Consider the following 8,816-nt stretch of genomic DNA (forward strand, 5'->3'; position numbering starts at 1 on the left):
TGAGGATCGCTTCTCTCAGTTACCCTCACAAGAGAGAGAGAAATATATCTTCTCTACAGAACATACGGACGAACTATTAAAGTCCGTCAGGCATACTATGAACTTGGAGGACACTCAGGTCTCCCATTCCAGACAAGATGAAATGTTCGCAGGTCTGAGAACTCGGAGAAATAGAGTGTTCCCTGTAAATGAGCATTTAAAATCAATGATTATGGAGGAATGGGAAGAAGTGGAGAAAAGACTCATTGTGCCAAGAGACTTTAAATCCCGTCTTCCTTTCAATCCGGAGGATATCAAACTCTGGGAGGAGATCCCTAAAGTAGATGTTCCAATAGCGAAAGTGGCTAAAAAAACATCCATTCCCTTTGAAGACTCGTCTTGCCTCAAGGACTCAATGGATAGGAAGGCTGAGAGTATGCTCAAGAGGAGCTGGGAAGCTTCAGCAGCCATAATTAAATCAAATATCGCAGCCACTTCAGTAGCAAGATCCATGTGCCTTTGGTTGGACGAGCTGTCAGATCAAATTAGGTCAGACTCCCCTGTAGAGATGCCATCAGACTCTCTTCCCATGTTAAAGCTGGCAACGCAATTCATGGCTGATGCCTCGGCCGAATCGGTCAGATTCGCAGCTAGATGTAGCGTATTATCTAATACAGCTAGACGGGCATTATGGCTAAAGACGTGGTCGGGGGATAGCCACTCAAAGAATAAATTGTGCTCAATTCCCTTTTCGGGTGCTCGGGTCTTTGGTCCAGTGTTGGACGAGATCCTAGAAAGAGCATCCGACAAGAAAAAAGGATTTCCCGAAGATAGGGTTAAAAGATACCGGCCCTTTCGTGGACCCCGTCGATCCCCTAAACGTGATTACAAGGGTAAGGGTAAGATGGGGAGATGGTCTTACAGGAAAGGAGGAAAGGACAGAGCAGATCAGGAGTAGGGGGCAGGCTTCTTTTCTTTCAGGACAAGTGGGCATCCGTTACAAAAAATCAATGGATCCTACGTTCCTTAGGGGAAGGTTTCAAAATAGACTTCTCCCATACTCCCCCTCGTCGTTTCCAAATCACTCGTCCTCGCTCCCCCGTAGATCTCAAGAGTCTATGGCAGGATATATTAGTCCTTCAATCCCTACACGTGGTGAGACAGATTCCCCCTTCAGAGCAAGGTTTAGGCCATTACTCCTCCCTCTTCTCGGTGTTAAAACCCTCGGGCAAACGCCGTACGGTTATAAACCTCAAGCCCTTAAACCAGTGGGTGGAATACAAAAGATTCAAAATGGAAACTATAAAAACCAGCATTCCATTGATAGAGAAGGGATCGGTAATGTGCACCCTAGACCTCAAGGATACATATTACCATGTTCCAATTCACCCAAGTCACCAGCAATACCTAAGGTTCGCTCTAGAACAGGAGGGCACAGTACACCACTTTCAATTCACTTGCCTACCCTTCGGTCTATCCTCGGCCCCTCGAATATTCACAAAGGTTATGACAGAAGTAGCGGCCTTCTTAAGAACACAGGGGATTATAATCATCCCTTACCTGGACGATATATTGTTGGTGGCAGAGTCAGAGTCTCCTCTTCTTATTCAACAAGAGCATACGATCGAAACCCTGGAATACTTGGGATGGAAAATCAATTGGGAAAAATCAAACCTCCATCCAAGTACTACAAAAGTATTTCTAGGGGTACTCTTAGACTCCAGTCTTCAGAAGTCCTCCTTGCCCCAGGAGAAAAGACAAAAAATAAAACTGGAAATTTACAGCTTCAAGAAACGGAATACCACCTCAATCAGATACGCCATGTGGGTCTGAGAACTGATGACCTCATGCATTCCAAGCGTGAAATGGGCACAGGCCCGTTCAAGGCCATTACAGAAGTCGATCCTGTCAGTTTGGAACAGACGACCATCGGGGTTAGACAAGAAAATGAGGCTGTCAAGAGAGCTAAAAAACTCCCTTTCCTGGTGGACAGACCTTTCAAACTTGGAAAACGCGGTAGACTGGATCCTTCTTCCTTCAATCCAGATACATACGGATGCCAGCCAAAGAGGCTGGTGAGCAAGCATAGGAAACAGATATCTACAAGGGACGTGGCCCAAAGAGATGCAACACAGGTCGTCAAATTTCAGAGAGCTAAAGGCGGTCTGGGAGACTCTCTTCAAAGATGTCAGCATTTGCTCAGAGGAAATCATCTAAGAATTTTCTCAGACAACAGCACCACCATCGCTTTTCTTCGTCGACAAGGAGGTCCAACAGGAAAATGGTTACAATCCTTGGCGGCAAGAATTTTCTACTGGGCGGAGAGAAATGTCCTTTCAATATCGGCTATTCATCTAAGGGGGTCCGAAAATGTGGTACCAGACTTTCTCAGCAGGGCAAGAGTTGGTCCCTCAGATTGGGAGCTGAATCCGGAGGTGTTTCATCAAATCATTCAACGATGGGGCACGCCATTTATAGACCTGTTCGCAACAAGGAAAAACAGAAAGCTGCAGCGCTTTTTTTCCTTGGACCCAGCCGACAGTCCAGAAGGAATAGATGCCCTTTCTCAGTCGTGGGGGACAAAACTGGTGTACGCCTTTCCTCCAGTCCCTCTCATCTCAAGAGTACTAAGGAAAATCCAACAGGAGAGGGGAGCTCTTATTCTGATAGCGCCCTACTGGCCCAAAAAGAGCTGGTTCCCTCTGCTATACCGGATGGCGGTGGATCTCCCATTCAGACTCCCAGCCAGGAGAGATCTTCTATTGCAGGGTCCCTTGTTACATCCGAACATCCAATTCCTCCAATTGACGGCATGGAACCTGAGAGGCGGATCCTAGCCTCTAAGGGCCTTTCCCATCGGGTAATTACGACTCTACAGGCCTGTAGGAAACCAGTAACGTCAGCCATCTATGCTAGGATTTGGAAACCGTTCTGTAACTTTGCAGGTCAGTCTGTGGGAAATTCGACTCACCCCAATATCCCAGCGATATTGGATTTCCTCCAAGAGGGATTTGATAAGGGTCTGAGGCCAAATACGTTAAAAGTTCATATCTCGGCCCTGAGTGCTTTTTTGGACTACTCCTTAATAGACCACCCATGGATATCAAGGTTCATAAAAGCAACCTCTCGTTTAAAACCCACGATAAGGAGTCTAGTACCGCCGTGGGATCTGAACCTTGTGTTGAGGGCTTTATGTAAGTCTCCCTTTGAACCTCTAGAAGAAACATCAATAGACCTGCTTTTTATGAAATCAGCCTTTCTTGTTGCAGTTACTACAGTGAAACGGGTAGGCGAGATCCAGGCTCTCTCAGTTCTGGACCCATACCTTAAGATTCTGGAAGACAGATTGGTTCTTAAACTGGACCCCTCCTTTCTCCCTAAGGTGGTGTCCAGCTCAAACCTGAATCAGGAGAATACTGCCGTCTTTCTGCCAGTCCCCCAAAAATGAAAAGGAAAAATCCTTCCATACCTTGGACGTCAGGAGGGCAATTGTTCGTTATATAGAAGTCACAGCCCCCTGGAGGAGAGACTCAAACCTTTTTTTGCAATTTTCGGGTGTGAATAAGGGCAAGAAAGCTTCTAAGCCGACTCTAGCAAGGTGGTTGACAAAGACTATCGCCCTCACATATGAATCTGAGGGGAAGGATCCACCAATTTCTCTTAAAGCTCATTCTACTCGGGCAATCTCCGCTTCTTGGGCAGAGAGAGCTGGAACGTCAGTGGGCCAAATTTGCCAGGCAGCAACCTGGGCCAATATATCCACATTTAGTAAACATTATAAATTGGATGTGTTGTCCGGTCAACATTTAGCCTATGGCCGTAAAGTCCTTCAGGCAGTGGTCCCGCCCTAAATGTTCCATTTCTTTGATTTGGTATGCCTCCTGTCGTGCCGTTATGATGGACGTACTGGTAAAATAGGAATTATTCCTACCGTTAATTACGTTTCCAGGAGTCCATCATAACGGCACCATATTTCCCGCCCCGCTCTTGACACTAATGTGAATGTAACATTGGTATATGTATATAATAAAATAGAGTTGCATCCATCCTGGTTTGGTGATTAGTACTAACACTGAGGGTGTGATGGGGGGTGGGGCTTTTAACCTCTCATGTGTTTCCTGTCCCTAGAGGAACAGAGGACTTAACTCCTGTCGTGCCGTTATGATGGACTCCTGGAAACGTAATTAACGGTAGAAATAATTCCTATTTTCTCATGATGCAGCAAAACAACACCACAACATGATGCTCCCACCCCGTGTTTCACAGTTGGGATGGTGTTCTTAGGCTTTCAAGCTTCTTCCTTTTTCTTCCAAGCATAATGATGGTCATTGTCAGAGACGTCAGTGACGACACCAGGGAGATCACTGTCACTTTGTCAGGATTGAGCAGGGATTCGCTCACACATGATCCCGATTACTCACTATGTAGCTATCGGCAATCGAGCAGAAAGCGTATGGCGTACACACCTCTGGATTCCAACGCATGGAATATGTGTATACACCCCCGTACGGTTACTGACAGCTTCACAATAGCCCAATTATTATTATTCGCTGCCACGCCGACCCAATTTGAAATATAATACAGGCCGGGTCGGACGCCTGCATTCTGGTAGCGTATGGCTTCGGGGAGGGAACGATTGATTACAGGGCAAAAGAAACGGAACTATTAAATTTTATATTTTTAATCCAAAAGGGAGGCAGTGTTTATGAAAACTATACAAAGATTTTACAAATGGACATTTACAGTACAGAATATACAGTTACAATGAATAAACAGGATTAAAGAAGACTTGCGTACTAGACAGATCACAGAGACGATTCAGTATAGCTGGAGGGGGGATGCTCCACTTGATTTGACCGTTATAGAATCTATACCCCTGGCAATGAACACTGACCCCCCCTTCGGCTGTGTATTTTATGCGGAAGGGGGAGTCATGCCCACACACCCCCTGTGATGACCTCACGTGGGCTGGGCTCCAGCCTTCATTTTTTTTATTATCATCTCTATCTTCTGGGCTAGCTTATCGTTGGTTGATCACAGAAGCTTGTAAGCGACGCCATATTTTCCATTATGAATTTACTTTTCTGTAGAGGCCACACATGGTGTAGCTGCAGTCCTTTATTCTGGTACTTTTGCACTACAGCTCCCCGGAGGAGCATACAGCTATGGAAAAGATGTGTATTGGTCCTTGGCTGACCCTGCCACTAAAACTATGGGCCCCATTATTATCGGACATATGGAACTGCAGATATTCCATATTTCATGTCGGTGCTGAAAATCCTGGAGATTGCAGCTGGGAATTGTCCTGGTTATTGTGAGTAGTGTTTGAACTTAACAAGCTGTGTCTTCCTCTTCCAGGTGTGAATTTATCTCAGGTCTGTCTCACTGGAAAACACACTCTCATGTTAATTGGGTTTGCCACCTCTCTTTTTACTGTCATCTGCCTCTTAGCCACTTCTCATGTGTGTGCTAATTTGCATAGAAGCTACTGGCCAAAGTGTCATCTCTTCTCCTTTGACAAATACTATAGGGGAGGGGAGGATGAAGAGGGGTCTGGGAGTGCGAAATTATTAATATTTTCTTAATATTTTTATGACAGTCATTATGACCCAAAAGTTAAATTTTAGTTTTATCAGACTACAGGACATGTCTCCAAAAATAAAGGTCTTTGTTCCTGTGTGCATTTGCAAACATTAATCTTACTTTTTATGTTTCTTTTGGAGTAATAGCTTCTTCCTGGCAGAGTGGCCTTTCAGCCCATGTTGATACAGTACTCGTTTCACTGTGGATATTGACACAATCTTACCAGCTTCCGCCATCATCTTCACAAGGTCTTTTGCGTTTGTCCTTGGGTTGATATGCACATGTTGGACCAAAGCACGTTCATCTCTGGGACACAGAACCCGTCTCCTTCCTGAGATACCGCTGGACATTCCCATCTTGTTTGTACTTGTGTATAAGTGTTTGTACAGATGAACGAGGTACCTTCAGGTATCTTGTAATTGTACCCAAGGATAAGCCACACTTGTGCAAGTCCACAATTCTCTTCCTGATATCTTGGCTGATTTCTTTAGACTTTCCCATGATGCTACACAAAGAATCAGTGTGTTTCAGGTGTACATGAAAATACATTTATAGGTGTGTCTCTAATTAACTGAAATGTTGTCAGACAATCAGAAACTTCCAAACACATGACATCATATGGGCAGTCCAGAATTTTTTAAAGTCATAGTAATCGTAGTGTATGTAAACTTTTGACTTTGCAGTAAGTAATAAAAATGCCTTAAAACATTCTCTATCTCTCATTATTCTGGCATTTGGTAAATATTAAAAATTATGGTAATCCTAATTGACTTGAAGCGGGAAAAGTTTATTTTGATTTCATGTCAGATACTGATGAGCGAGCTAACAAACAGGCAATCCCTGCATGTGTCACAGCTGTGTAACAGCCACGACACATGCAGCCGTGGTGGCTGAAACGGAAACGCCGAGCACGCCAAAACTACTCAGCAAGTACCCAAGCGTGCTCATTTAAAGGGTTAAACGAGCCCCCTCGCTCATCATTAATGTCAGATATTGAGAAAAACATGCATATGTGTCTTTTTATATAGTGTACGTAAACTTCTTTTTTTAACTGTATATATATCAGTAAATCGTCAGCATAGAGTGAAACTCGTTCATCTAAGATACCATATTTAAAGCCTACACTATCCGGACTAGCACTCAACATACAGGCCAAAGGTTCAATGGCCATCGCGGAAAGGAGGGGAGACGGGGCATCCCTGCCGTTTGCCCCTCCCCAACGTGATTGAAGCAGATAAGAGACTGTTCTTATTTTAGCCTGAGGTCCCGAGTACAAAACCTGTATGTATAATAGGAATTTGGGACCCACCCCAAACCTTTTAAGAACCTCCCACAGGTATTTCCATTCTACGCCATCGAATGCTTTAGCCGCATAGAGAGAGAAAGAAAGAATAGCTTTATGTCCTATTATTACATCTGATTTCTGAATATTCAAAAAAAGCCTTATAATAAATTCATTGCTGTGGACAAGTTTGGAATAAAGCCTGATTGATCCTGATGAATAATCTCTGTAATAATGTGAAATAATCTATTTGCCAGGGCCTTTGCAATAATTTTAGTGTCTACCGATAGAAGAAAAATGGGACGATATGACAGCATAGATTTTGGTGTGTGACCTGATTCCAATGCTTCATTAAAAGTATCTAATAGTTTAGGGATTAGGAGATCCTTATATTTTTAAAAAACTTCACATAGCAGTCGATCAGAGCCGGTGCCTTTTCATTAGTAGTGGACTGTAATGCATCCTCAAGTTCAGACATTGTCAGTGGATTTCCTAGGAGCTACTTTCCTCTTTAAACTTTAGGTAATTTTATATCATCAAGAAACAATCCAAGTTCGTCCTCATTACCTCTAAATCTTAATTCATAAATATTAGAATAGTAAGTATGAAAGGCATTTAGCACATTATTGTTTTCCGTTATGGTGTCTCCATTTTCTGTAATCAGCTGAGTGACATCAGATGGACCCTCTTTTATTTATTTTTATTTATTATTTATTTCTTGTGATTTATCTACGGTAGAAAGAAGATGCCCCACATTTCCCCCTGTTCAAACTATTTTTGCTTTGTAAAGAACTGCTTGTTTTCCGCCTTAGAGATAAGATGATCATGAAATAATCTCTGAGCGGTCTCTAACTCCCGGCCATTACCAGCTGACGGGTTTAGGATGTATTGCACCTCAGCCTGTTGCACCCCATTTTGGAGATCTTGTGTGAATTCTTTAGTTTTAGCTTTGTATCTAATAATATCTCTTATAAGTGTTCCTCTTACATAGGCCTCCATGGCCTCCCATAGTTTTATTATTATTTTTTTTTTTGCTATTGTTTTATTGGTTTTATTGTAAAGATAATACAAAACACATCCAAACATAAACACAAGAAATAATCAATCCAGATGGGTCTTGCTGTTGATTCTTGAGCTTTCAGCCATACCTTGTGACATAGACCAATCCTTCCTTTCTAATTTGTTCTTATTCTCCTCCTCCTTCCTTTCCCTGATCTACATGCTATTGATTATTAATCTTTGTCTAACCATTTCACACCTTTATGCAAGTTGGTTTCTCATTATGTGTTCTAATTAGGGTTGAGCGAGTATGTTCTGTCCGAGTATGCTCGGGCCGAGCTCCGAGTATTTATAGCTGCTCGGTGATATGGTTGAATCGCTCTCGTGTGCATGATTTGCAACTGTTTGACAGTTTTATTACATGTGAGGAATGTGTAAGAAATAGACATTCCTCACATGTAATAAAACTGTCAAACAGTCACAAATCATGCACACGGGAGCGATTCAACCATATCACCAAGCAGCTATAAATACTCGGAGCTCGGCCCGAGCGTACTCGGCGAAAGGGTTAATAGAACATACTCACTCAACACTAGTTCTAATATCTATTACTTTTCCCAATAGATTCTTATGTATCAAACAATATTTGCAGAATCATCTGTTGGGTCTTGTAGGAGTTTTCTTAGGGACCCTCTCAATCTCTCAGCATGACACCAAACAGAGTTAACACACGACGTTACAATATGTGATTTCTCCTTGATTACAGTGTTTTCCATTTAACAAAGTATTTGCTCATGAGTTTATTTTTTTCTGCTTCTATTCTTTCTAGATATAATAGATTTTTTAATTGTAAGATGAAATCCTGTAAAGTCGGGATTGAAGTTTCCAACCAGCAGCCTAGTAACATACGCTTTGCCAATAGAACCAAAACATAGAATAATGGGGGGATCTTAAACGAGGAACTTCCTTCTTT

The sequence above is a fragment of the Phyllobates terribilis genome, unplaced genomic scaffold (assembly GCF_046119375.1).
Source record: "Phyllobates terribilis strain yellow unplaced genomic scaffold, ASM4611937v1 Scaffold_453__1_contigs__length_1468511, whole genome shotgun sequence".
Classification (NCBI taxonomy): Eukaryota; Metazoa; Chordata; class Amphibia; order Anura; family Dendrobatidae; genus Phyllobates; species Phyllobates terribilis.